The 27,962-nt window shown below is 49.3% G+C and overlaps 1 pseudogene; it reads right to left on the bottom strand.

Annotated features, from left to right (window-relative positions):
• Positions 1-6,158: 6,158 nt before the first annotated feature.
• On the bottom strand, positions 6,159-6,849 carry LOC117708895 (large ribosomal subunit protein eL19 pseudogene; annotated as a pseudogene).
• Positions 6,850-27,962: the final 21,113 nt, after the last annotated feature.

Below are 27,962 nucleotides of genomic sequence, written 5' to 3'. Positions count from 1 at the left end.
AAGGTCCTACAGGGGAGAGACAGGATGGAGGGAGGGGAGAAACAGGGTGGGGGGAGGGGAGAAATAGGGTCGGGGGGGGGAGAAGGGGAGGAGAGAGGGAGAAGGGGAGAAAAGAGAAAGGGGAAGGAAGGAGGGGAAAGGAAAAGAGAGGGAGAGGGAGAGGAAGAGGGAGAGGAAGAAGAAGAAGGATGAGGAAGAGGATGATGAGGAGGAAGCAGAGGAGCAACAAGAGGAGTGTGTCTCCTTTCTGTCTCTCTCAGACTTCAGCTGCCAGTAAACCCTAGAGGTTTCTTTGGGAGATGCTGAGGAGTCCCCCTGAGACAGATGCTCAACCTGGGTGCACAGAGGCCAGGCTTTTCCTGGCTGGAGAGCTGGGGGTCTGAGGTGCTGGGATGTCTTTCAGAGCCTGAGGGGTAGCCTTGGGTCTTCCAAGCATGGCTGGAAGTTCTGGAATGTGCACTTAGAGAATTCTGAGGACCCCTGTCTACCCTTTCCGTGCATCAGGTTCTCCAGCTCTGTCCCCTCCATGGTCTCTCCAGAAGGACCGGGAGGAATTCACCATGCCCTGACTTTCTGTGATCTTCAGACTAGAGTTCTTTGCAGCTTCTGGAGAGATCTACTCCCCCTACCTCAGAATATGGGACTCAGGGCCAGTGGTTGCCATTTTCCCTCACCACTCCCTCCAGTCCCCCAGACCTTGCCCGTTAGTGTATTGAGCTTCCTGGATGAACCAAAGCCAGTTAGGACCTTGGGCCAAGGTTAGTAGTAGGAAGCACTAGGGATTGAGGGTTGGTGTAGCCTGGGGTAGTAGGGCTCCCAGATTGTAGAGTGGGAAGGCATGCATTGTGTACTCACCCCATGGCAGTGGCTGGGAGCTCCCCATCCTATGGAGCCGTTTGTTCTCTCTGCTCCTTGGCTACAGACTCTTAAAGCTTCTGCCTGCTGCTTCTTCCAGCTGATGCCAGCCACCAGGCTCCTTAGCATTATCTGTGCCCAGTGCTACATAGACCTGCTGTTTCAGCTGATTGATTTATGATTCCTATTTATTGATGAAGAGGCTTTTCCAAGAATATGTAGCTGCATACTATTGGAGCTATGATTTGAACTCAGGGAGACTATTTTCTTTTTAAAATGAGTATAATACAATTTCTTTAAAGATTTAACTTAAAAAAAAAAAAGAAACAAAAATTATATGTGTCTGTGTCTGAGCATGTGAGTGCAGGCTCCTGCTGAGGCCAGAAGAGGGCACTAGATCCACTAGAGTGACAGGAGGTTTAAGCTGCTATATGTAGTGCTGGGAAGCCAACTCAGGACCTTTGCCAGAGCAGCAAGTGCTCTTAACTGCTGAGCCTTCTCTCTAGCTAAATTACAATGGAATTTTAGCGAATGTATCTGATCCATCATAATTATATCTGGGAATGAGACTCTCCACACTGCTTGTCAGACCCTCTCCCGGCCACTTGCCTGCCTTTAGCTCAGAAACCTGAGTGAGCAGGGAGAAGAGAGGCAAGAAGGATGTGTTCGGAATATGAGACGGCAGAGTAGCTGCAGGATGAGAGTAGCAAAAGCTAATAGTTATTAGGCACCTACTGCATACAAAGTTGTTTTAAGGGCCAATGAGATGGCTGGCTCAGCAGGTGAAGGTGTTTGCCCCACAATACCTGGTTCAGTTCCCTGGGTCTCACAGCAGAAGGAAAGAACAAGCTCCCTAAAGTTGTTCTCTGACCTCGACTCTCTCTAATGAAAACAAAACAAAATTCCAAAGTTGTTTTAAGTGTTTTCAATCTATTTAACTTTTCTTTTTCTCTTTCATCCATCTGTCTGCCTCTCTCTTCTTCCCTCCCCCCCTTTCTGTGTGTGTGTGTGTGTTTGCTATGGTGCACATATGAAGGTCAGAGGACAACCTTGGATGTTGGTTCTCTTGACTTCCTCCAGGCTTGAGATGGGATCCTGTTGGCTGGTTTGTAGGCCAGGCTCTCTGGCTCATGGGTTCTGGTGATTCTTCTGTCTTTGCCTCCCACCTCACTGCATGAGTGCTGGGATTAAAGGCAGACACTGTTGTATCCCACTTTGTATGAGTTCTGGGGATTTGAACTCAGATCTTCATGTTTGTGAAGCAGGTACGTTACCAATTGGGCCATCTCCCTAGCACATTTTCAAACTGTTTAATCCTTATAACAATCCCCATTGACCACAAGGACTATCATTATTCCCATTTTGAAAATGGTGAAAACTGAGGCCACTGCGTCCCCCAGCCCCCAGGATGTAGCTGGTAAGTGAGCTGAGCCCACCGAGGTACAGACGCCAGCTGCAGGACCTGGCTTATTGGACAGGTAGGAGTCCTCCTAGGGAAAACCCGCTGCTAGGGGTGAGGGGCAGGGTCCCCTCTTCCCTGTTCTTGAACATCTGTGACTGGCCAGCGTTCAGTGAGCAGAAAGCCTTCTGGTCCCCACTTCCTGCTTGGCTCAGTTTTGTTGTGGCTCCCCCAGGAGGTTTTAGGAGGGCAGCAGGGACAGAGCTGGAATCTCCACAGCCCAGAGGCTCACTGCCATTCAGTTTCTTTAAACATTTCTCTCTGTGTGTTTTTAAATCTAATTTTTCAGCTTCTTCTTCTTCTTTTTTTTTTTTTTATCTTCACTCAAGTTGCTTTAATGAAACAAAAAAAGTGTGTCTGTGTTTCTCTCTGCTGAAGCTGCCCGGGGAATTTCAATATAAAACAAACAAGTTGGCTTTTAAAATTAAAATTTTATGGGTGGCATTTCCTCATTTAATGGAAGGCACAAAAGGCTGGAGTAAAACCAATTAACGTGGGGTCGGGGACTCAGTGTTCAGCAAAATTAAACAACAGGACCGCCACATGCCAGGAGGGGTGGAGTGTGGAAGCTGAGAGGTGGGAAGGGGTGGGGCAGTGGTCCAGGCACGCCATCAGTATCCAAGCCAGGCCTTGTCACTGGATCCCTACACCCAGGTTCCGGTGTGCACATCTGTCAGAGGTAATGGGTGACTGTGGGGTTGAGAGGAAGGTCCTGAACAGTGGGGTCTGAATGGGGCTGAGACTTGTGCCAAGGCCAGCATTCACAGGGATAGGATTCCTTAGAACAACTTGGGTCCCATCCAAGGAGTTGAGGTATAATCTTCATAAAAGTTGTGCTCCAGGGACTGTACAGTCCAGGAGGTGACAGGTGCCTCATGCAGGCTTCAAGACTGAGTGAAAGGCCAGGTGAGGTTAATGGGACTCCTGCTTCGCTGTGAGTCCCTCAGGGGACCTGTCACCCAGTGAAGGTTGTGTTTGGAGAAGAGGGGGGAAGACCCAAGACTGGAGACCCAAGAAAGGCAGGGCTGTGCGGAGGATGGTGGGAAGAACTGTTGTGTGCACTGGCAGGGGTAGAATGCCCAGCATTGGAGGAGAGGTAGTCAGGGTGGGGACTGGACAGAAGAGGGAACCCTGAACAGGCAGATCTGCAGCAGTGGGCCTTGCTCTTATCACTGGGGCATTGGAACTCCAGGGAGTATCCATAGGTGTTACATGGGTTGCAGAGGCCCCTGTGAGATCAGTTTGCAGGACCAGCAGGAGGACAAGGAAGATCCCAGCCAGGCATGGACAAACCTGAGATCTGGCTGCCGGGGGTTGGAGGAAAGGAATACAGGGACAGTGGGATCTTTTCTGGCTGGGGGGGGCCTACAGGACAGGCAGGTGGGAGATGGAGAGTCAGGCAGTTGGTGTCATCTGGCTGTGGTGACACTGAGAGTAGACCTCAGAATGACAGGAGTGTGATCTCCCAGGGGCCTCTGTCCCTTCACTCACAGGCAGTCTCCAGGCAAACAACACCTTCTGTCCTCATCCCCTCATCTCGCCTTGCTAGACCTTTCTGTCCTTCACTGTGGTAGCTTTTTCCCCTGACTTCTTGCTATATTCTGGATTTACAGAAAAAGCTACTCTGATTGCTAAATGGGGGTCCCTTGAGTCAGTCATCCAGCAGGTCCCTATGGTCAGAATCAGCATCTTTCATCCACCTACTGGGTCTTCAGATGAGAGTTGTAGACTACAGATTGAGGCTGGGCCTATGACAGTATAGATATTAGGTGCCAGGGCCCCTCTCTGGGGAGAAGAGGGGTTTATGAGGGAGACAGCACTCAGCCCCAGTCCCATGGCAGCATCCCTTCCAGGCCTGTCTGACAGACTAATTTTAAAATCTCTCTGAGGTTTACCTGTAAGTAAGTCTCTTTGAGGTCTGTTTGTAGCCTGAGGAATTGTGCTGGCCTGAGGAGGGTCAGTAGCAAAACCATAAACAGATGGCCCCTGACTTTCTCTCTCTATGTAACCGAGATGGTGGAAACAATGAGGCTTGAAGTGGGTTCTTACAGTCAGGGTGCTGGCATGTTGCCTTTGGTGATAGGTGGAGTCTATTTCAAACTCAGTTCATTGGTACAGAAAGTTGCCCAGCTTTGCCACACCTGACCAGCGTAGCCAGTCACCTACTCATATTTCACTGGGGAAGGAGATAGCATCCTGCCTTTGGTGGGTTTTCAAGCATGAATTGAGGCTCGCGTGATGAGCAAAACAGAAGAGGACGGTGCTACGGTTGAAGTGGGAAGTGTCCCTCCTGGGGTCATGTGTATGAGTGCTTGGTCCCCAGCTAGCGGAAGTGGGTGGGATTGTGGAACCTTTTGGATGTGTTTGTCGGGATTCCAGCAGTCCACTTCAGTAGTGTCAGATGCCAACAGTCAAACAGTTCAAAAAGTGTCACCAAACACGAATCAGCAGTGGTGGTATGATCCAGCAGAAACAGACAGGCCTCCACCGAACTGGCAGGAGTCAGTGGGAGCGACCAGAACCAGCCAGGACACTAGGAGTTCTCTGCTGTGCCTCTCTCAAGGAAGTGAAGATCAGCAAAGATGAGAAAGCAACAGCTAGCTATGCAAGTGCCTTGTCACTGTTGCTGAGTCTTGATATTCTCTCCAAATATCACGTGTCCTCCTGTGGGTCTTGCCTCAGTAAAACACGCTGTGAGTCTGCATCACACGACACAACCAGAAACTTCTACTTCAAGGGATGGACTTGTGCATTATAGCTGGCCCTACCTCTGGTCCTAGCTCTGTTTCCCGATTCTCTGAGATGGAGAGCATCTGAGGCTCCCATGAGCTGCTCCGCTTCCATGGTCTCCCTAAGGTGATGGACCATACCCTCTCTAACCATAAAGCAAAACAAATTCTCTGAGCTGGGAATGTGGCAGTCGCTAGAGTCTTTGGCTAGCACACATGAAGCCCTGGGCTCAGTCTCAGTACCCCACAAACTGGGTGTGAGGGTGCACACCTGTAACCCCAGCCCTCAGGAAGTGGAGGCAGGATTATTGGAAGTTCAAAGTCATCCTCAGCTGCACAGGGAGTGTGAGGCCAGCCTGGGCTACATGAAACTCTGTTTCAAAAAAAACAAACAAATAGATAGATGAATAATCCCTGCTTTAATTTTGTCTTAGGAGGCATGTGGTCACAGTGATGAGACAGAGACCTGACAGACGGTGTTGACTACATGACAGCAGACAGGTCAGGGTGGGAGAAGGTCTCCTTGCCCGAGAGCTGTAAGTGCATAGTTCTATTGGAGTGTGGAACTTTTGGGACTTGACATCCCAGTGCCATGTGAAATAGTGTGTTTCAGAGCCCTGTAAACTGTAGTGTGCCTGCACTGCTACCGGTGAAGTTGCCTTATTTATGAAAATGTTAATTAAGCTAGAAGTAGGTAGATGAAGTGTGACTGTCTAAGTACAGAGCAGACAATGAGAAGACCTGCTAATTTCTCTCTTGAATTCACATTTTGGGAAACGTTTATAAACTGAGAATTCTAATTACTTTCCTCACTCACGCTTCACCTTAGATGGCTATATTTCGGTGGAATGATAGTCCCTGTGAAAATATCACCTATTTTTTTTTTTTTTCAGTATTGGCCTGACTCTACAAATAGCAGAGACTCACCCTTAACCAGCACAGGAGTTTGCACTTATATGGTTGAAAGATCCTGAAGGAGATTCAGCAGAAGTCTCCTCATCCGCGTTGAATGGAAGCAACATCCAAATGGGTGGTCAGGCTTCTTCCAAATCCTGGGCTTCTCTTCTGCTAGGCCAAAGTCTGAGCTTCATTTCTTTCTTTTTTTTTTTAAGGGACAAAGGCATGTTTTATTTTAATGACTGATCCATGCGAGGCCACAGCCGGGCCACTATGTACAGACACGAGGGAAGCTTTATTTCTTAGTCTCTTCCTCCTTGGACAGAGTCTTGATGATCTCCTCCTTCTTGGCCTGGAGGCGCTCCTCCCTGCGCTTCCGTGCTTCCTTGGTCTTAGATCTGCGAGCCTCAGCCTGGTCAGCCAGTAGCTTCTTGCGGGCCTTGTCTGCCTTCAGTTTGTGGATATGCTCCATGAGGATCCGCTTGTTTTTGAATACATTCCCTTTGACCTTCAGGTACAGGCTGTGATACATATGGCGGTCAATCTTCTTAGATTCCCGGTATCTCCTGAGAAGCCGGCGCAGGATCCTCATCCTTCTCTTCCAGGTCACCTTCTCGGGCATCCGAGCATTGGCAGTACCCTTCCTCTTCCCTATGCCCATATGCCTGCCCTTCCTTCGGGCCAAGGTGTTTTTCCGGCATCGAGCCCGGGAATGGACAGTCACGGGCTTCCGGATGATCAGCCCATCTTTGATCAGCTTCCTGATCTGCTGACGGGAGTTAGCATTGGCGATTTCATTAGTCTCATTGGGATCCAACCAGACCTTCTTCTTACCACAGCGGAGGACACTAGAGGCAAGCCTCTTCTGTAGCCTGAGCATACTCATGGCTGCGGACGCAGCAGCGAAAGGCTGAGCTTCATTTCTGACTGTCTGTAGTCAGATTCATTATGAGTAGGACTTTTATTATTTATTTATTTATTTATTTATTTATTTATTTATTTTTGGTTTTTCGAGACAGGGTTTCTCTGTGTAGCCCTGGCTGTCCTGGAACTCACTCTGTAGACCAGGCTGGCCTCGAACTCAGAAATCCACCTGCCTCTGCCTCCCAAGTGCTGGGATTAAAGGCGTGCGCTACCACCGCCCGGTGAGTAGGACTTTTAAATATGAACAGGAGGTCATACTCAGAACAGGATAGAGGGTAGTACTGAATTTCCCCAGTGAAGACAGAAACAAACCCCTCTCCATTTTAGGCTTAGATGGGATTGAACTAGCTTGGGTCATGCAGATGGGGATCCCTGGGTCTGTTTGGTTTAGGTCTGGGTAAAGCCCAGCATGACAGCTGTCACCGTGGTAACAGAAGTGCTGCAGGTGCTAGAGACTATGAGGGTGCCCAGTCACGCTGCTGGACCATGAGCTTTAAGTGCACAGACCTGTGTGTGTGCTCAGATGGCTGACCATGCTGTGCGTCCCTGGGGAGCCTCGTGGGCAGTCCTGGCCCCAACACTGCATCCCCTGCCACTGCTCCAGGCTGTCATTTGCCTGTTCACTTAGTCACTTGCTTCTGCTTGCTGATATCGACACCCTCCCCACCCCACCACTGTTGCCTTGAAGCCTGGCGTGTCCAGGCACAGCAAAGAGCTCCAAACAGCAGAGGAGACAAGACAGAAAGCAGCAGAACGAAATGTATGGAAAAATTATCATCATTTGCCAGAGATGTAATCTTATTACTAGGAAATCCAATAAAATGAACTAAAACACTTGATTATGGCAAGTAAGGGAGCTTAGTGAGACGTCACACCCGAAATAATAAAGGTTTAAAGCTTTGGATAAACAATAGCTGCAATAAGTTTAAAGATACTGTAGGCTGTTAAATTATTTTTACATCAATTAATTTAAATATTTTAGTTTTATTCTTAAGTTGTGTGTACACGTGCGTGTCTCTGTGTTCATGTGAGTGTAGCGGCCAGAAGAGGGTGTTGGAGCCTCTGGAGCTGGAGTTACAGGCAGCTGTGAGACATTTGATGTGGGTGCTGGAAATCAAATTCAGGCCCTCGGCAGCAGCTGCACATGCTCTTAACGGCTGAGCCATCCCTCTCGCCCCACTTATTCATTTTTTTATCTGTGAATGCGGGTGTGGCTTTGAATGTGTCCTAATACACATGACACAGAACTTGTGAGAATGAGCTCTCTCCTTCCACCATGTAGGTCCCAAGAATTGAACTCAGGTCACCAGGACATCTTCCCCATCCCAAATACAGTTGGTGGAGAAAGTCTTTTATTTTTTCCCGCTCTCTCTCCTCCTCTTCTCTGTTGTCTTCTTTTAGGTAGGCTTTTGCTGTGTTGCTCACACTGGCCTCAAACTTATGGTAATCCTCCTATCTTGCTGGGATTATAGGTATGTACTGGTTTCCTACTTGCTGGGATTATAGGTATGTGCTAAAATATCTGGCTTCATTTAATTTTAAAAATCTTTGTCTTTTTTTTTTTTTTTTTTTTTTTTTTTTTTTTTTTTTGTGACAGGGTTTCACTGTGTAGCTCTGGCTGTCCTGGAACTCACTCTATAGCCCAGGCTGGCCTTGAACTCAGAGATCTGCCTGTCTTCTTACTGAGTCCTGGAACTAAAGGTGAAAACCACCACTGCCTGTCTTAATTTAAAATCTCTTTTTTAAAAAAAGAATTCATTTGTGTTTATGTGTATTTGTGTCTGTCTGCCTGTGTGTATGCACCTGTGTGCACAGTTGCCCTTGGAGGCCAGAGGATGACCTCAGAGTCCTTGGAGTCCATCCACATTGACTGTGGCTGTCATACCATCCATCAGAGGCATTTCCTAACTATCACTAGTCACTAAATGCCACCAGACCCAATCCTCTTCCTGTGCTTGTGAGCTCAGCTGCTCTGGGCATCTTTCATGATGGAATTATGGGATGGTTACCCTTGTGCAGCTGGATGCTTTCACTTAGCACAGTGCCTTCGAGATTCACCCATGTTGCAGTTGAGTGGGAGGTAACTCCCTTTTATGTGTTTGAGTACAATAGCTATCTTCAGACACACCCAAAGAGGGTGTCAGATTACATTATAGATAGTTGTGAGCCACCATGTGGTTGCTGGGAACTGAACCCAGGACCTCTGGAAGAGTGGCTAGTGCTCTTAACCACTGAGCCATCTCTCCAGCCTGGTAACTCCCTTTTAAATCCATGCTGTCCCCTACTGCATGGAAACACAGTTCTGTGTTCACCCAGGCATTTGTTGATGGACACCTTTAGCTTCTGCCTCCTGGTGATCACGGCTCACTTTGCTAATATACGTTGTTGCGTATTAGCGCGCGCGCGCACACACACACACACACACACACACACACAATCAGTTTGAAACTGCTTGCAATTCTTTTGGGTCTGCCTGCAAGGAGAGTCGCTGAACCACGTGGCCTTTGACAGCGCGTGGTGTTGCTGTTGAAGACTGGTCCTGTGCAGTTCAATGGACATCCTGGTCATGGCTCTGCTGGTGTCTCTGTGGTTCCTTCCTCGATCAGTTGGGCTCACAGAGGGCGGAGGAAAAGTCTCAGGAGTGTCTGGACCTGGTGGCTTCTGCCTGGCCTGAGGGAGATAGGGTGGCAGAAGTTTTCGCTTTGGAGAGTGTGCGGTTGTCCCTGGCTCAGCTCTTCTGCTCATGTCCACTTGGACATGGCTGCAACTGGGGCTATCTAGGCTGCTGGGTTTGAAGGTAGCAGGTATGGGGCTGGGGGCAGCAGAGGGAGAGGGGAGAGGCAACATTGGGTCAGTCAGGGCTAACTGGGGCCCATCCCGTTTCTCTCACTCTTGGAGGAGGCAGTGACAAGGGTCGGGTGTTAATGAAAGCAAGTGCTTCAGTCATTTCAGTTTGGAGAGTCACAGGGTATGGCAGCTGGCCCAGTGCAAATCATGGTGTTCAGGAAGAGCTGGCTGCACTGTCACTGTGAGCTTGGGCCAGCAACAGCCTGCAAAGGCAGAGAAGCAAGAAGCCATCCTTCCTCTCCATCCCTTCTACCCTCTTCGATGTTTCCTGCCTCCCCTCTCTGCCAGACTGAGTCCTCCTTCCCACTTCCGGCTTTGTGTGTGCACCAGGCTGGAGACTCAGTGGAATCAGGTTCTGTCTATCTTTGGGGACTTCCCAGTCAGACAGGGGAATTGAGGTAGAGGCAATAAGCAAGCCCACCCTGAGTGGCACCCGAGCTATGGAGCTCTTGTGTCAGTTTTTGGTGAGTGAGGGAAGGCTTCCTGGAGGAGGCAGAAGCACAGACATCAGGTGATACTTCTTAGAGGGAAGCTGTTTCCATGTTCTCTCTAGGTGAGTATGGGCTTCTGGGGTGGGAGGATTTCAGACTGAGCAACAGCATAGGTCAGGGGCTGGAAGGAACGGGAGACAGGAGATGTCTTAGGGTTTCTATTGCTGTGATAAAATGAGGTGGCCAAAAGCAACTTGGGGAGGAGAGGGGTTATTATTACGACTTTCAGGTTACACCTCATTGCTGACGGAAGCCAGGACAGGAACTCAAATGGAGCAGGGATGTGGACTGAGCTGCCATGCAGAGGCCATGGAGGAATACTTCTTACTGGCTTGCTCCTCATCTCTTGCTCAACCTGCTTTCCTATAGTCCCCAGGACCAACCAGCCTAGGGATGACACCACTTACAGTAGGCTGGACCCTCCCACACCAGTCACTAATTTAAGGAGCACACCATAGGATAATCTGGTGGGAGCATTTTCTCAGTTGAGGCTCCCTTTTCCCAAATGACTCAAGCTTGTGTTCACATAAACCAGCCATCACAATAGGGCGGGGGAGAGAGCGGGCAGGGGGAGTTGGCTGAGCTGTATTGAGGGGTCTGTAAGACCACACTACTGACCTGAAGCTTGATCTATAGCCCATGTGCCTCTGTGTGTGTGTGTGTGTGTGTGTGTGTGTGTGGCCTGAGAAAGAATCAGGAAACCTCGTGTAAGTAGTAAGTGCAGGCACGAAGGCAGGGCACACTGTGAAGTGGCTGTCCCAGTTGATAACAACCATAATGACAAGGTACTGAGCCAGCTGCCATGGTCCAGGGCACAACCATGTTTTTGGAGACATGGGAGCTGAATTGTGCAAAGCACAGAGAACCAAACACAGTTATTGCCCACCTTACACCTCCCAGCCCCACCCCACAGGTCACACTCAATACATAAAATCCATGGATGTGAACTCATCCCTGAAGGACCTACTAAGACTAGACTTGTGCCTAACTACTGGGTATTGTGTGACAGGACCTTTCCTGGGGAACATAGCAGACACATCTACTCACCCCAGATAGGGAGCCCATGAGAGATCAAAGTACAGACACCATCAAAGTCCAACTTGATAAACCAATAACCTTTATTGGGGTTACTTACAGGAATATGGGTGACAAGTTACTTACAGGAACAGAAATAATGCAAAGACAGCTGAATCACCAAAGCTCAGCCCAAGTATTGGTGGCAGCTGACAAAGCTGGGAGCCCAGAACACACTGCACAGCCTATAGGCAGCTCAGTAGGTAGGAGAGTTTCCTCTCCAGGCAGATCAGTTGATACACGCCTCTTCCAGGTAGCTAGGCTGGTCTGTATTTTTATACAACTTAGCTTGTGTGTGAGTGGGGATCTATAGTTTCACTTACTCATGCTGGGAGAGAGGGGCCTAGTGAGTCTCATAAGTTTTAGGGTCTTCCTGAAGCCATTTTGAGTTGTGTACCTTCTGGCTTAAGGAGCTTCCCTGCAGGTAGGAGAGTTTCAGTCTCAGGTGGAAATTGTTCTACGACACTAGGCATTGTTTCTTTGCTTCTTGGAGCTGTGGGTTGCAGGCCTGGGGCTGAATCAAAGAAACACACTTACAGATCACCCCTGAAGTGCCTCTGCTCCATAGTTAGCACAGTAGCTGGAGAGACAGAGGCCCACTCTAAGGAGGAACTGTCCAACCATAGTTAGAGCAACTTTCTGTGGTGGGGCTTGCTTCTTGCACTCCAGACTTGAAGGACCGGTAAAGTTGACATACCTGATTAGAGACTGAAGGGAAGGAAGAGGGGAAGGAAAACTTAGGGGCAGGGCTTATGCAGACCTCCACCGGCATCCAGGGCCTCCTGTCCTATGCCTGTACCCACCCCAGCCTTCTGGGGTCCCATCTGCCATCTGTACCTGTCACCCATGGGTGCTCCCTGTCTCCTGAAGCTCAGCCATCCCCTTGTCCAAATCCATTTTTCCACCAGACAAACGAGGTCTGGGCCCGCCTTCTTATTCAGTCCGACAGGCTGGCTGTCAGCTGCCGTGGCATCTGCTCTTGTCAGAAAAATTAAGAAGGAAGCAAGAGACGCCACAGCCCCTGAGCTGCCAGCCGGGCAGAGACTCCAGGCTGACTTCTACTGGGAAGGGATTAGGGAGCCAGCCTGGGCCAGTGGGGACATAGATCCCTGCTGGTTCTCTTTCCTTAAGAAGAAAGGGTGGTTAAAAGTATGGGTTCCTGAGCCAACCCCTGGGCTGAGTCCCAGGTCTGAGTTGACCCCGCTGTGTGTTTCTTTGGATCTCACTGAACCTCTCTGTGCCTTGGTTTTCTAGACTGTAAAATAAAATAAGGATAATTATGTATGAACGAAGTGAATTATTACTAGTGAGATGCTCCGAACAAAATGTGTACGTGGCATTTAGTTTGATGAGTGCCCCTGGCAGTTTACTGGGGTAGCCCTTGCCCTAGGGGTTGCGTATGAATGAGAAGCCCTGCCTTGGTTCACACAGAGCCAGAGTGGTAGGGAGCCACTGGAGAAGGTTCCCTGCATTCTACAGACCCCTGCTGACCCCAGGCCTGTTCCCTTTGCCCTGGGGACTTCCATTGTGGTGGGGGAGACTTGGTATAAGAAGTAGGTACTTCAGGAAAGAGACACACATAAGCTTGGTGGCTGGTGAAGAGGCTTCTGGAAGGCTGGGAGAGGCCTCTGCAGGAGGGTGCAGAGGTGTGAGGTCTCCCTTACCTTTGTTTAATTTTTTTTTTTTTGAGATAGGCTTTCTCTGTGTATCCTGGCTGGAACGCCCTCTGTAGACCAGGCTGGTCTTGAACACTGAGATTCACCTGCCTCTGCCTCCCAAGTGCTGGGATTAAAGGCGTGCGCCACCACTGCCCAGTTTAATTTTTGTTTTGCAAGGCAGAATCTCACTCTGTAGCCCTGGCTGTCTTGAAACTCATTGAGTTGATCAAGCCAGCCTCAAATTCACAAGAGGTCTGCCTGCCCCTGCTCCTGAGTGGGTCACCAGCCTAGGCTTAGACCTTCATTTTGAGGACAATTTTTTTTTTTTACATAGCTCTAGGTGACTGGAACTCACTATGTAGCCCTCCTTGGCCTCTTACTCTCCTGGATTCTCTGCTTGTCTCCTAAGGGCTGGGGTTACAGGTATGAGCTCTAATCCCCAGCTGGTTTCTTTGAAAAAAATATCTTCCTATGTTACCCAACTTGGCTTCAAAATTCCTGGGCTCAAGTAATCCTCCTGTCTCAGCTCCTGAGTATCTGGGCATGCCACCAAAGCCCTACTAAGGCCTTCTCTAAGGGACTCTAGCACCCAGCTTTCAGGTCACGCAGCAGCTGAGCGTTGTAGGCTCCGTCCAGCAGGGGGCAGCCGCGGCGCGTGGATGTGTGTCAGCTTTGTTGCGCTGGTACCTAGGGAAGGGTCTAGGTAGGAGGTGGGGAGGTCAGACCAGGGTGTTCAGGTTTCCAGGGTTGGAGCACCACCGTCACATCTCAGGATTAGTCCTGCATACTCCCTGAAGAGCAGGGGTCTTTAGTCATGTTCAATCCTGGGACAGTGTTAAAATCACTCCCGAAGCGCTAAAAATCTCGGGAGCCTGTGCCTTCCTCAGATTACTGACAATCAGTCTCTGGGGGCGGGGCCCAGGAACCTCAATTACAAAAATCTCCTCTGACATACTAAGCAGATCTGGTCGCCAGGATTTGAGATTGAATAAACACAGTCCTGGTTACCTTTTCCTTCCTGAGAGGGAAGTCCCGGGTGGGGGACAGACAGTCCCGGGAGTTGATTTGGTCAGGGTTGGTTTGGAGGGTGCTAGGTAATGGAATTGACAGTACACAACGGAGGTGCCTGCTCCCACCCTTGGAGAGGAAGTTCTCAGAGGGCAGGTAGAACACATGCGTTCTTGAGCATGTGTGCACAGGCATGCTTTGAGGGTTTAGGGTGACTACGTGCTTGCACACACATATCTCTGGCCTGTACAGGTGCTACGCATGCATGTTGGTACAGGAGAGTTATTAATACTCAGAGCTGCCGAACAGCTCCTGTGCTCGTAGGCACGAATACGGGTGTGCACATGCACACGCATGCGCGCGCACACACACAGCTCTGTTTTTTCTCTGGCTCACATGTCCCACAGTGTGTGTGGCTACCTCAGGGATGGAAGCCTGCATGTCCTATATCTGTCGGTCTTTTCAAACCTCTGCAGACGTGGAGCTTTGCTTTTTGAAGGTCTTTTCCTTTCTTCTCCCATCCAGCCTGATCGATATGCCTCCCTGGTGCAGCCCTCCCCACAGACCACACACAGGCTGGATCTGTGTGGACAGAGTCAAGTGTGGGCTTAGAAAAACCCACAATCCTCCAGGCACGATTCCTTCAGCCAGGCTCGCTCTAGGTTGGCAGCTGGCCCTGCTGGTAGCAACCTCCTCATAGCTGATGCGGCTGGCACCCGGCACTGGATACCCACCCAGCAGGCCAGGCTCACCATGTTGGAAAGGGTATGGGAGGCCCAAGCTACATAACACCGGATAGGAACAGAGAACTCCTAGGCAGATCAGTTCTGTTTGTGAAAGTGGTGTGTGTGTGCTTATTGGACCGAATGGTTGGCTGCATGGGCTGATTGTGACATATGTCTTGCTTTATTCGGTTGTCTTTGAGATGAGAGTTCAGAGCTGATGAAGAGTGAGCCATCTTCATTGTAACCTTGGTGGGATGTGGAATCACATGGGAGACAAATTTGTGGGTGTGTATGGGAAGGCATTTACTGAGCAGGGAAAACCTTCCCTCAAGGTGGGCAGCAGTATACCACTGGCTGGGGGTCCCAGACTGGATAAATGGGGAAAGTTGGGCTGGAGAGATGGCCCACTGGTTAAGAAAGCATAGTAGATGACCTGGGTTTTTTTTCCTAGCACTCACATGGGACAACCCACAACAGCCTGTAATTCCAGCTTCGGAGGACACAATGCTGTTTTTTGTTTGTTTGTTTGTTTGTTGTTTGTTTTTTGTTTTTTGTTTTTCTGGCCTATGTGACCACATGTACATGGTCCAGTCATTGCATGGTCACATAGTTATGGAGAAGGCAACCTGCACTGCACAAATCTCTTTGCATCATGAGTTTGAATACTATGTGACCAGCCACTTTATGGCCTAGCTACCATGCTTTCTGGACCGCAATGGGATGTGTCCCCTTACAGTATGCAAGGATAACTTACATACTGTTATCTTTGTAATGTGAGGTGTCTTATCCTAGCAAGGCACAACATAATACAGCTTTGACCTTCATTTAGGATGGAGGCAATTTACAGAGCGATGGCTACAGACAGCATGTTCACGGACAGGACCCTGTTGGGCATGGTCTGGGTTGAGAACGTTGGCTCTTTCTGTAAGAGAAACCAATGTGCCTTTCTGTGAGGCGTATGCAGACCCCACCCCCTGGACATGTGGCTTGGAATGGGACCTCAGCACCAGGCCACACGGGGCAGGGTGCATGCTCGCCTGTCCATAAGCTGCGAGGCAGGCCGTTTTACAGGGGTGAGGGTGTGGTGTGCTGAATCTGTGTAACGCATCATCTGATGTTTGTGTGTTGCACTGTATGGTGGTGCAGGGAGTGTGACTTGGCATGGGGTGTGTGGTGGACTGAACACGTGGAGCCTGGGTGTTGGGTGGGGTAGGATGGGTGTGGGTGAGAAATGGAGGGGAAGGAGGTTCATTCATGGGTGTACCGGGCTAATGGGAATCTCAGTGTAGGTGAGACAGGTGCTCCATTGTTTTCTGTGAGATGTGGTGAATCCGGTATATCCCACTGTGAGCATGCAGGTAGCTGGCTGGGTGGGGCGATCCTGAAGGCTGGCTCAAGCCTTCAGCATTCCGATCAAGTCTTTTCATCCATGGGTAGCCCTCCTCAAGGCTCCAGTCAGCCTTTGGCTGCATGGATGGGGTGAACTGGGCTTGGTCCTGATGCTGTTTTAACTATACTGCCCCAGGAGATGAGAGGCTAGCTCTGCCTGTGAGCTTTTCCTGGAAGTAAGAAGGAAGGTTGGTGGTTTCCATGGGAGCTCTGTCAGGAGTCTCCTGGCCTCTGACAGGCAACCTCCGTCACAACCTCTGTCCAGGTGTACTGAGAAGGTCAGCTTCTCACTTGAGGACAACTGCCAAGGGACATCACTACTTTTGACCCCAAGGCTAGGCTACCTCTTTCCTGTGCCTCTGACTGCCGGCCCTTGTCATTTAGCCAAGCCAGTCTTCTACCTCTCTTCCCAGCTTCCACCGAGGCAATGGCTAGTGTGCATGTGCTCACCACGTGGTAATTCCTTCGGGTGTCACAGGGAAGCTCCTGGGAGAGCTTGGCACCTCAAAGTCTGACGCAACTTCCTTGTGTCCTACCCGGGTGGATTCACAGTGCTCACTCATGGTGATGAGGGTGAGCAGTGGGGAGGGGAATGTGCTCTCTGTCTCATGCTCAGGCTGCTGGCCTGAGTCTCTCTTGACAGACAGGAAAGGGTGTCTGCAAGCGATGCAGCCTGTTGTAGCTGAGGCTCGCCCTTGGGATTAGGTTAGGTGTCCTGGCAGGAGGGGTGAAAGTTGCAAGGAAACGGATGAGTTCCCTTATTTTAAAAAAAAAAAGCTTTCTACCCCCAGGGTTTCGCTCTGTCACTCAGGCTGGCTTTGAGTTGTTTTAACTTAGACCCCCAAGTGCTGGGGTAACAGGCGTGTACCCACATGCCTGGTTTAAGAAGGGTCTTTATGATCTCCAAGTCCTAGGAGCGATGGAAACCCCAAGCAGAGGGCACTGCTACTTGCCCTCTGACAGGGCCTGTGTGGTCCCCAGCCTGGCTTAGTATGCTGACAGGGATGATCTTTGGAACTTAGAATGTGGGTGTCCTGCAGTGTGCTTGCTGAGAACTGGGCATAGGAGCAAAGCCTCCTTACATGCTTGGTGTGGGTGTTGTTTGTGTGTTGTATGTGTGTGCACACACGTGGACATGTACCTATGTGTGGCACCGGGGATGGACCGCAGGGCCTCACACACAAGTTGCACTGTCAGCTCTCTGAACCCCGGCACAGTGACTGTGTGTGTAGTGGGAAGTCAGTAAGGAAAGTTATAGTTGGTGTTGGAATCTGATAGTCACCCTCTTGTTGCCAAGACTTATGGCAGAGTGACAATCTGCCACAGTGGATCCTAGCTGCCAAGCTCTACCGGTTCCACCTATCACATTGTAGAACTTTAGTCCCCATCCATCCTGAGAGCCAGCATCCCTTGAGAGTCCTCAGTTAGACCCAAGTGACACTATGTGACCTTGCTCCCAAAGTTATTTCTGATTGGTAAATATAGATGCCAACAGTCAATACCTGGGCAGAAGAGACATAGGCACGGTTTAGGATTCCCAGCCTTGGGGTGTTGGGGGTGGGGAGAGGAGAACCATGAGAAAAAGGAGGGGAGGATGGAGAAGCTGCCGTAGGTTAGGTGAGAAGCACCTAACACATGTCTTAGGGAGAAGAGACCCAGGCATGAGCAAGGCAGGAACTTGCTCATGGTTTTATGATGGCACCCGGAGGCAGAAAGCCTGACACCTGGGCTTTAGCTCGTAGGCACTGGGTGTTGGCTGGGGGGTGGGGGGGGGACACTGAGTTCTTGAACAGTGAGAGGCTGGAGGACACAGAGTTGGAAAACAGTAAGAGCATAATAAGTGTTAACATCACACAAAGGAACTGCTTATCATCTCAGCAGCATCTTTCTAGGAGGCGTCAGGACAGAATGCCGTACCAGGGTTTGCTGTACCAGGGTATGCCATACCAGGGTATGCCGTGCCAGGGTATGCAGTACCAGGGTTTGCTGTACCAGGGTATGCCATATCAGGGTATGCCGTACCAGGGTTTCTCCCCACCTTTCATCATTTAGTTCCCAGATAAAAGACATACAACTTTTATTGTTTACATAAAGCCTTAAACAGTACAAGAGCTGGGCAGATATCTACCCTCTATGCTGTTAGAACCAACTTTCCTATAGATAACCCGAATCATTATTTCTGATTGGCAAATACAGATGCCAACAGTCAATACCTGGGCGGAAGAGACATAGGCACGGTTTAGGATTCCCAGGCTTGTAGTGGGGAGGGGAGAACCGTGAGAAGAGGGAGGGGAGGATGGAGAAGCTGCCATGGATTGGGTGAGTTCAGGAAAACATGGCCCTGAAGGCTGGGCAATCAGAGTTAAGAGCAGCCCAGATGAAACATAGGAAGTAACTTTGGGAACAAGGTCACATAGTGTCACTTGGGTCTATGTGAGGATTCTCTAGTCTCTGGAGCATCCAGGTCTTGGGGGCCCACACGTAGCATTACAATACCCAGCAAAAGACCAAAGCAGCATAGTAAATGTTAGAATCACACAAGGAACTGCCCACCTAGGAAGAGTCAGAATAGAATGCTAACTGTCAAAGTTGGTATGGAGGCGTCTCAAGAACTATTACTGTGTGACCCAGCTATACCTCCTCTGGGTGTGTTCCTGAAGGCCTCTAAGTCCTACCTCAGAGAGACACGTCAGTGCCAGGAAGGAAAAGATGTCATGTTTATTGCAGAACTATTCACAGTAGCCGGGACACAGAAGTAGCCTCAATGCCTATCAACAGACAAGTAGACGAAGAAATGTCCATGCACTCATGCACACATACACATTTTCTTTGTTGTAAAGAAAGCGTTATTACATAGCATTCAGGGAAATGGAACCAGATAGTATTGTGTTAAGTGAAAGGAGCCAGACTCAGAAAGACAGACATTGTGTGTTTCCTCTTGTATGGGGAATCTAGATAAATGTAGCTACAAATCTGTACATGGCAATGAAAGTAGAGTTAAGTATAAACGTGCAGGGAAAGTTCTGAGGCGAGAGTGGAGAGGGGAACATGACAAGGAAGTGGGAAAGACCAAATACCTTTTTTTTTTCTTTCTGAATTTGAAGAATCTGGATACGTGTAATAGACACACATATGCCTGAAAGCAGAAGGGGACTCTGGGAAAGGAAGGTTGTAGAGAGAATTTCTGTGCATTGTGTAAAAGCATTCACCTGTCAATAAAAAGTCTATGGCCTGGGCTGGAGAGATGGCTCAGCAGTTAAGACACTGGCTGCTCTTCCAGAGATCTGAGTTCAATTCCCAGCAACCCCTTGGTGGCTCATGACCATCTGTAATGGGGTCTGATGCTCTCTTCTGGCATGCAGGTGCACATGCAGATAGAGCACTCATGTACATTAAATAAATAAAAATAAATCTTAAAAAAGGTCAAAAAGGTCAATGAGGTGGGAGTAGTTCTGGCAGAGAGAGAGAGGGGAGAGAGAGAGAGAGAGAGAGAGAGAGAGAGAGAGAGAGAGAGAGAGAGAGAGATTTTGAGATGATTCTGGGAAAGAGTCAGACGTGGGAGTTTTGCCCTGAACTCTGAGGAGACAGACACATAAATCTGAGGACCAGGTAACAACCACATGGTGGGATTTAGAGTAAAATAAATGAAGTAATTAAGTTATACACTAGTCAGGAACAGGCCCAAGCTTATAGCCTATGCATTTATTCATAAATATAATTCTCAGAGTTATTATTTCAGGGAACTTACGCATGGGTGGAAAGCCCATGGGTACAGAAGGGGACAGTGGGGTGGAGGGTGAGGATCACAGGGTAAACGACAGAAAGGCTCTATGATGAATACACATACACATGTCATAGCAAAGCCCATTGTTTTTAAAAAAGATTTATTTATTTATTTATTTATTTATTTATTTATTTATTTATGATTTATTTATTATACATTGTTCTGCCTGCATGTATGCCTGCATGCCAGAAGAGGGTATCTGATCTCATTATAGATGTTTCTGAGCCACCATGTGGTTGCTGAGAATTGAACTCAGGACCTCTGGAAAAACAGCCAGTGCTCTTAACCTCTTAACATCTCTCCAGCCCTGAAACCCATTATTTTAAACTGAAATAGCTAAGGAGGGGTAGAAACCTCGAGCTGAGATTTAAATGCTTTCTACAACAGAAGGCTTTGTCACATGGGTCACACCCCCTCACAGGTCACCCTCCCACCCTCTCCCCTCCCCCATGGACTCAGCTGGAACTAAGGCACTTGCCTTGTCAGCTAAATGAGCACCAACTGGCTTGTCAGAGAACACTGGCTCTTGCCCGGTGACGTCGCCCTGGACGGCCTTTCCGCTCTATGACATTGGTATCTGGGAGTGCCCCCTGCTCAGGCTGGGAGCTGGGTGTCTTTGCAGAAACCAGACCCCTAGCCTGTCAAGGTTGGTTTTGTTTATTCTGATGCTATTTATTCCCACCTCTGCTGATCTTGGTTCTGCTCCAAGGAGGTTCTCAGGGAGTGAGTGTTCTCTGGGATTCAGGAGCCTCCGCCTACAGATGAGGTGTGCAGGAAGCACCCCACTGTTTTTATCCTTTCTTGCAGATTTCACTTGCGATGTGGAGTCCCCATCCTTTGTTTCCTTAGGCCTGTGGAAGTTGAGGGTGGTGGATGTGAGTGGAGGCTTCTAGCTAGTGAGAAGATGGGAGTGGACAGGTACCCAGGGGGGCCACTGAAGGTTCCTGGCAAGGAGGAGTAGGGAATGAAGAGGCAGTGAATCAGTGCCCTGGACAGGCTGCTGAGTTCCTGAGCTAGGGCCCAATGTCCTTTCCTGCTAATATGTAGCCAGGACGCCTGGCAGATGGATGTGCCCTCCAGAGTCATCCTGGTTTGTTCTGACCTCCTCAGACCTTTACCCTGGGGGCCCTGATCCCAGCCACAGTCTGACTTGGGGGCTGTGTTCTCAAACTATTGGGTCAGTTCTCCCTGACTCTGACCAGTCCAACAGTGTTAGACTGTGTAAGATCTGGAAGGATACTTGGCTCTGGCCCTTTGGAGCCGGGGCCACAGTGGATGGTTCTAGGGCTTAGTAGTACTGGGGATTCTAAACCAGGATGTCTTGTGTAAGCCAGGATGTCTCGTGAGACCTCATGAATGGTCCATGTGTGGTGGGGGATACAAGGAGAGACAAGGGCTTCCAGGCTGATGAGAGATAATTAGACCATGAGGGGCCTGGAGATGACTTTCTAAGACACAGAAGATTCTGGAAGGACACAAGTCATGGTAATGAGAGAAGTGAGAGAGATTGACTGGGACTGGGAATGTGGTAAATTTAAGTGTTTGATTTATTTTATTTTTAAAGATCTATCTGTTTTATGTATGAGTGCTCTATCTGCATATACACCTGCATACCAGAAGAGGGCATCAGACCCCATTACAGATGGTTGTGAGTCACCATGTAGTTGCTGGGAAATGAACTCAGGACCTCTGGAAGAGCAGCCAGTGCTCTCAACTACCGAGTCATCTCTCTAGGCCCGTTTATTTGATTTTATTCTATTTTTATGTGGGTGCGAAAGTTTATACCTGTAATTCCAACACTCTGGATGTGGAAGTAGGAGGATCAGAACTTTGAGCACATCATTGGTTCTGTTTCAAGTTCAAGGCCAGTCCAGGGTATTTGAGAGCCTATCTAAGGGGGAGGGGTTTCTGGTATGCATAGGACAGGAAAGTAGAGAGAGGACTGAGGGGGAAGAGGTCTGAAGGGAGGAGGTGATGGGGATGAGAGAGAGAGAGAAAGAGAGAGAGAGAGAGAGAGAGAGAGAGAGAGAGAGAGAGAGAAGACAGAATATCTGTGACATGCAAATAGGAGGGAGGAGGGGAGTGCAGAGAGGGCAGAGAGGAGGGAGAAAGGGAGACACCACGTGTGTATGCAGGTGTCACACAAAACCCGTTTCTTTGTTTGTGAACCAAAAATTTGTTGTGAAAAGAGTTTGTTCGGTGTTTAGCAGTGCAGTACAGAGCACTGCAGAGATTTCTTTATTTGCAGTTTCTAAAGAACACCTCGGGTAGGTTTGCGTTTGTGTGTTGTCAAGTGTGTAAATGTGGTGCCTCTGGAACAAAAGCTTTTTTTTTTTTTTCTTTTTTTAAATCAGTTTCTCTGGTGTAAATGCCCATCTGAATCTTTGAGTCACATTGCTGAGTACAGAGCTGTGGGGAGGGGGAGGGGCTGACAGCAGCTCTTCTGATCTGATACAGGTTGGTTACCACACAGATCAAAGACAGGCCAGATGACATGCTCTCTCTCTCTCTCTCTCTCTCTCTCTCTCCCTCCCCCTCTCTCTCCCTCTCTGTCTTTTCTTTGCCTTACATATTCACGACTAGCCTGACACTCACAGAGATCTACCTGCCTCTGCCTTCTGAGTGCTGGCACTAAAGGCATGTGTCACATCCAGCCCAACTTTCTATTTTAGACACAACTACTGGATAAGAACATGTTTCTCCAGAGTCCCTCTGTCTCCTTGTCCTCTAGAGTTAGCACACAGGACAGAAATGTTCGAGAAGGACAAACTGGACTGAAGAATTCTTTTTGAGAGTCTTGTCCTGTTTCTTCAGGAGACCTTGAAAACAGGCTCTTGGGAGAAAGTGGGTGTCAGGAGAGGGTGCTCACGTGATCAGGTTTCGGTGCTGTGGACTGGAGGAGAGCATGCTGGGATGAGAGGCTGATGAGCTGATGATAATAATTATGACAATTATGCAAAATACACAAATAATAATTATGGAAAATCATGATTATTATTTGTGGGTGGGAGATGTCTGTAGCTTTTTGGAGCTGGGTGCCCCTTTCCAAGTGGGTGGCTGAGTATCACAGCCAGACTTGGGGCTGGTTGGCAGAAGTGGGACTTTTTCTCCCTGGACAGCTGTCCTGGGTCCTGGGTCTTGGGGGAATCCTACTTTCTGGTGGCAGCTCTCCCCCTGCCATCTGCATGGCGTCCCTGGTCTCTCAAGGTGACTTTACTCCAGCTTTCACCTCAGCTTTCATTTCCTTGTGAGGGAGCGCCATGCTGGTCACCCCCATTTCACAGAGGGCGTGAACTAGGTTAAGCAACCCTCTGAGAGCCTTGCAGCCGGTCAGGGAAGGCTGGGCTGGACCCCTCGGCTGTGGACGTCATGTGGTCATTGGAACCGGGACTTCAGCCTGTCTTCCCAGCTTTCTCTACATGTTTGATAAGACATCAGGCACACTCCACTGAAAGAAGGCCAGCATTCATGAAAAACTTACCTGCTGGGTACAGTAGTTTATATTTAAAGCACATTTACCTCTAAGGACAATTCAGCTACAAAGTGCTAATCACATCTATTGACAAGAATGAAAAAGATAGATTATGCTCAGGTCTGGGCATGATGAGGAGAGTGGGCTACATCACTGGGTAGTGAGAAGATGTGAGACACCAGAAACAAGATCATCAGAACCAAGGAACTAAAGACAAAACAGTGTTCGTGTTGAGGGAAGGGGCATGTATGCACACCACGACACATGCGTGGAAGGCAGAGGACAGTTTTTAGTATCGGTCCTTGCTTTCCACCTTGTTTGAGACAAGGACTCTTGTTTACCACTGTATACCAGGTTTGCTGGCCCATGAACATCCAGAGTCTCCCATCTCTGTCTTCCATCTTGCTGTAGGAGTGCTGGGATTACAGACCTGTGCTAGGGTGATTGGCTTTACCTGGGTTCTGGGGTTTGAACTCCAGTCCTCACGTTCTCATGCCAAGTGGTCTCCTCACAGAGCCATCTCCTCAGCCATCCATGAGCTTGAAAGTCTCCTCACCCCATGAGTGAGTCTCCAGTTTCTCTGTGGGAACACAGGGATCCGAGCACAAAGAAAGCTAGCTCCCTCTCCTTCTGTCTGTGGCCTGTCAGTTATTGAGCCAATTTCTTTTGTGTGTGTTTATGTGTGTATATGTGTGTATTCATGCGTGTTGGGGACAGAGGTCAACCTCAGGTGTAATTCCTCAAGATGCCATCCTTTGTGTGTGTTACTAGCTTGAAACCTGATGATAGGAGTAGCTGGCTGTCTATGACCCCCCAGGATCTGCTACTTCTGCCCCCACAGGTGGCTTTTTTTTTTTTAAATGTGGGTCCCAGGGATCAAATTCAGGTCTTCATGCTTGATGATTATGCCTGAGTTTCTTTCTGAGCACCATCCCCCATGCCCAGCCTGACGCTTTCCCTTTCTTTAAACATGATTTTTTATTTTGAGACAGGCTGTCTCAGACTGGCCCCAAACTCAGTATGCAGCTCAAGATGACCTTGCACTTCTTTCTGATCCTTCTGCCTTCCCTTCCCAAGTGTTGGGATGGCAGGCATGCACCACTGTCCCTAGCTTTTGGGCAGTGTTAGAGCTGGAACCCAGGGCTGCATGCATGGTAAGCCAGAACTCTACTGATTGAGCTACATTCCTGGCCCTTCATCCATGACTGTTTTCCATCAAGAATTAGAAACTGGAGTAGCATCCTGACTCTCAGGAGGAAGATGGTTAACGGGTGATGCTCTGACAGGTAGCTCTGTCCAGATGTGGGGATCCAGAGGCTCATCTGGGAAATCTTATGGGAAGAAAGTGAGTCTGGTCAGCATCTGAACCAGTTCTCAGCATTTGGAAACTTCTCTCTGTGGCTGTGAAGATGAACTAAGAAAATGTTTGCATCTTGCACTGATCTTATATCCTCCTATTCCCGGCTTTCGGGCAGGTTTTGGGGGTGAGGCTTGGGTCCTCCGCCATCCCTTTGTTTAAGGGGCTTCAATCCTTCTAGATTCCTACTGGACCTCGTTTTGCAGATTATCTGCATGTGGCAGAGCCAACATGGTAGAGGCAGCTCTGGGTGATTGGAAAGGTGGTTGTACCTGGGTGGGTGACTGGGCAGTGGCAGAAACGACATAACTCTTGGCAAAGGCTCTTTCCTCAGTACCCTCATGAGTCCCTCCCTGGCTCCATGTATGTGCGTAAAGGATCCTAGAAATGGGATGTGTTCTAAACTATTAATAGTTTGACCCTGAAAGATCTGTAAACAAGCAGCATTCCCAGCTCTGTAAAGTGTGTGTGGTGGCAGCTTAATGTGACAGAAGGCATCACATGTGACTCTAAATGATTGTGTCAGCATGAGCTAGTGTCATTAATAACAACCCGCACAGCCTGGCAGAAAAGGGATTGCACGAGGGCAGGAGTGGGACTGGGACTGAGAGGCAGTTCTAGATTCTGCAGACCTAGGTGTGTCTGCTCAGTGTCTTTAGGGCTGTGTGATCTGACACTGTCTCATCACCTCTCTGAGCCCAGGTTTTTCATTTATGAATTAAAAATGCTAATGGTCTTTCTCTTGCAGAGCCACAAGAGTGAAATGAGAGGTACTGAGGGTGCTACTGTCTCCTAGTGCCTCCCTGTGTGCTCCCTGCAACAGTGTAGACAGTCTCCACAGTCTCCCTGTGCCTCCTTGTGTGCTGCCTGCAACAATGTAGACAGTCTCCACGTGCCTCCCTGTGTGCTCCTTGCAACAGTGTAGACAGTCTCCACAGTCTCCCGTGCCTCCCTGTGTGCTCCACGTGCCTCCCTGTGTGCTCCTTGCAACAGTGTAGACAGTCTCCACAGTCTCCCGTGCCTCCCTGTGTGCTCCTTGCAACAGTGTAGACAGTCTCCACAGTCTCCCTGTGCCTCCCTGTGTGCTGCCTGCAGCAGTGTAGACACTTGCCACTGTCTCCCCTCCCCCCCCCCCCCCCCCCCCCCCCCCCCCCCCCCCCCCCCCCCCCCCCCCCCCCCCCCCGTGCCTCCCTGCATGCTCACTACAACAGTGCAGACACTTGCTGTTCTAGCAAGCCTCCTATGAGCCTGAAGTTCCTTTACATAGACTATTCTTTTCTCAGGTGTCTGGGTGTCTTGCCTCAGCTTCTTGCGCAAGTCTCTGCTCGCACAACTGATGAGAGGCACCCTTGTCTAGAACAGCAAAGCACCCCATGCTGTCTCCTCATTGCTTAATTCTCATTTCAAGCTCTTCTGTAGGATATTTTGGCATTTCCTTTCTTTCTCATCTGCTTCTGCCTCTAGAACTGTCACAGGACAGGGACTGGGTCTCATTTGTTATAGACCCTCCAGCACTGAGTGTTGGACCTCTCAGCTCACAGTGTTCTCTGAGTGTTTGCTGATAGAAAGAAGGGAGAATTGTGTGGCAGGGCATCAATTCGGACAATGAGGCTCAAGCTGTGCATTCTGAGAAGTGGTTCTCCAATGCAGGGAGAAACTTTAGGATGGAGTCCCACTGAAGCATTGCTTGGAAATCCTTCTACCTTCACTAGGAAGGGGGTGGGGAGGGAAAGGCAGCTACCTGGGATCTTGGTATCAGACCCTACCATGCAAGAGCTGTATCACAGGAGGAGTGCCAGTGTTTGTGTATTGGCAAAGAATGAGGGCTCACAGGAGTGTTCCTGTCAGGTGTCTAGATTCTCTCAGGCATGTCCAGCTTGCAGCCTGTGAGCCATGACAGCAGACTAACACAAAATCATAAATTTATTTCAGACCGTGTGAGATTGTTGTCTTGTAACGGGATGACATGGTTCTGATAGAACTTCCTAAATGACCATGGCCTGTCCCAGTGTCAAAAGGTTGGACACGCTTGTTGACATGTGTCCACAGACAGGTCATGAAGTATGTCTTATGGTGGCTTGCTATGTGAGCTCGGGCCTGGCTTTCGGCATGCATTGAGCATGCTGTTCATCCTAGAATGCACAGTAGAATGTGGGGCTACACACAGATGCTGGTGTGAGCTCGTGTGGGCGCTAGGACCCCGTGGGAGCAGAGGTGTGGATTGTTGGGGTGAGCAGTGGCTATGTTATCATGTGGCTCATGGGAGGATGTGTATGTGTGCGTATTCCAGGTTCAAGCGTGTTTCACACATAGCTTCTGGATTCACGTGGGAGGATGCAGATGAGTGTGCACATGTGGATTGCGTGTGAAGGTGTCTGTGACTGAAGTTTGGTTACCGCTTAACCAAGGATTTCCATGGCCAGGAGAAATTGTTTGCAATAACTTAGCAAACATGCCAGTGATGTCATTTTGGTTGTGCCTGTGTGCCTGGGCAAACTGACGTGTCGATGTGGAGGAGAAATGAGTGTCCCAGGATGGTTTCTGCTGCTTGTGGCTGTCTCATTAGAAACATGATTACTTGAGAAGGCCAGGCACACAGGGGTGGGGATGGGGAGGTGGAGGCGTGGAAGCAATGGAGTGCAGGGCCGTAGCGTGAGGATCACATCCCATTTGATACTAATTGGCTTGATGACGGTAATTGTCCCATTGCAGACAGTGTGTCTATCCCCTCATTTAATATAATCAATAAGGTAGTATAGTTCGATGCAAATGAGGTGTGGGGAAGCACAGGGCCATTTGTTAAGTCATGTTCTAAATGTGTTTTGCTAATTAGCTGTAGCAGGCTCCTCCCCCTCCCCCAGAGTGGGAGCGAGTGGCTACCTTGATGCCATGTTCTCTTCAGAGAAACCCAGGGAAGACTCATCAAGGAGCTTCAGGGGACTTCGAGACTTTGTCAGGACCAGCTGAAGTGCTTCCTGAGTCAGCAGGAAGTAGTGGTTCCATAACACACTGCTCCTCAGCTCACAACTCCCCCAGCTTGAACCTCTGGAAGCCATTGCCTCTTCCATCTGACTATGACAGGCTTCAAGGCCATCCGGGGCTGGCTGAGAGGTGCTCTGCAGCCTCTTCCATCTGACTGGGAGGTGCTCAGTGGCTAGGACTGTGTTTTCTCCATCAGGTTAGCTATCCCTCTCCTCAAGACTCTCACTGAGTCAAAGGTCCCAATGTCCCTGCTCTTTTTCAATCATTATTAGCTCACGGTCCTATGGAGGCCACAGATGCTCACAAATTAG

Source organism: Arvicanthis niloticus, chromosome 5 (genome assembly GCF_011762505.2).
Source record: "Arvicanthis niloticus isolate mArvNil1 chromosome 5, mArvNil1.pat.X, whole genome shotgun sequence".
Classification (NCBI taxonomy): domain Eukaryota; kingdom Metazoa; phylum Chordata; class Mammalia; order Rodentia; family Muridae; genus Arvicanthis; species Arvicanthis niloticus.
The sequence above is the reverse complement of the archived record's forward strand: the minus strand, read 5'-3'. Positions and strand labels throughout refer to the sequence as shown.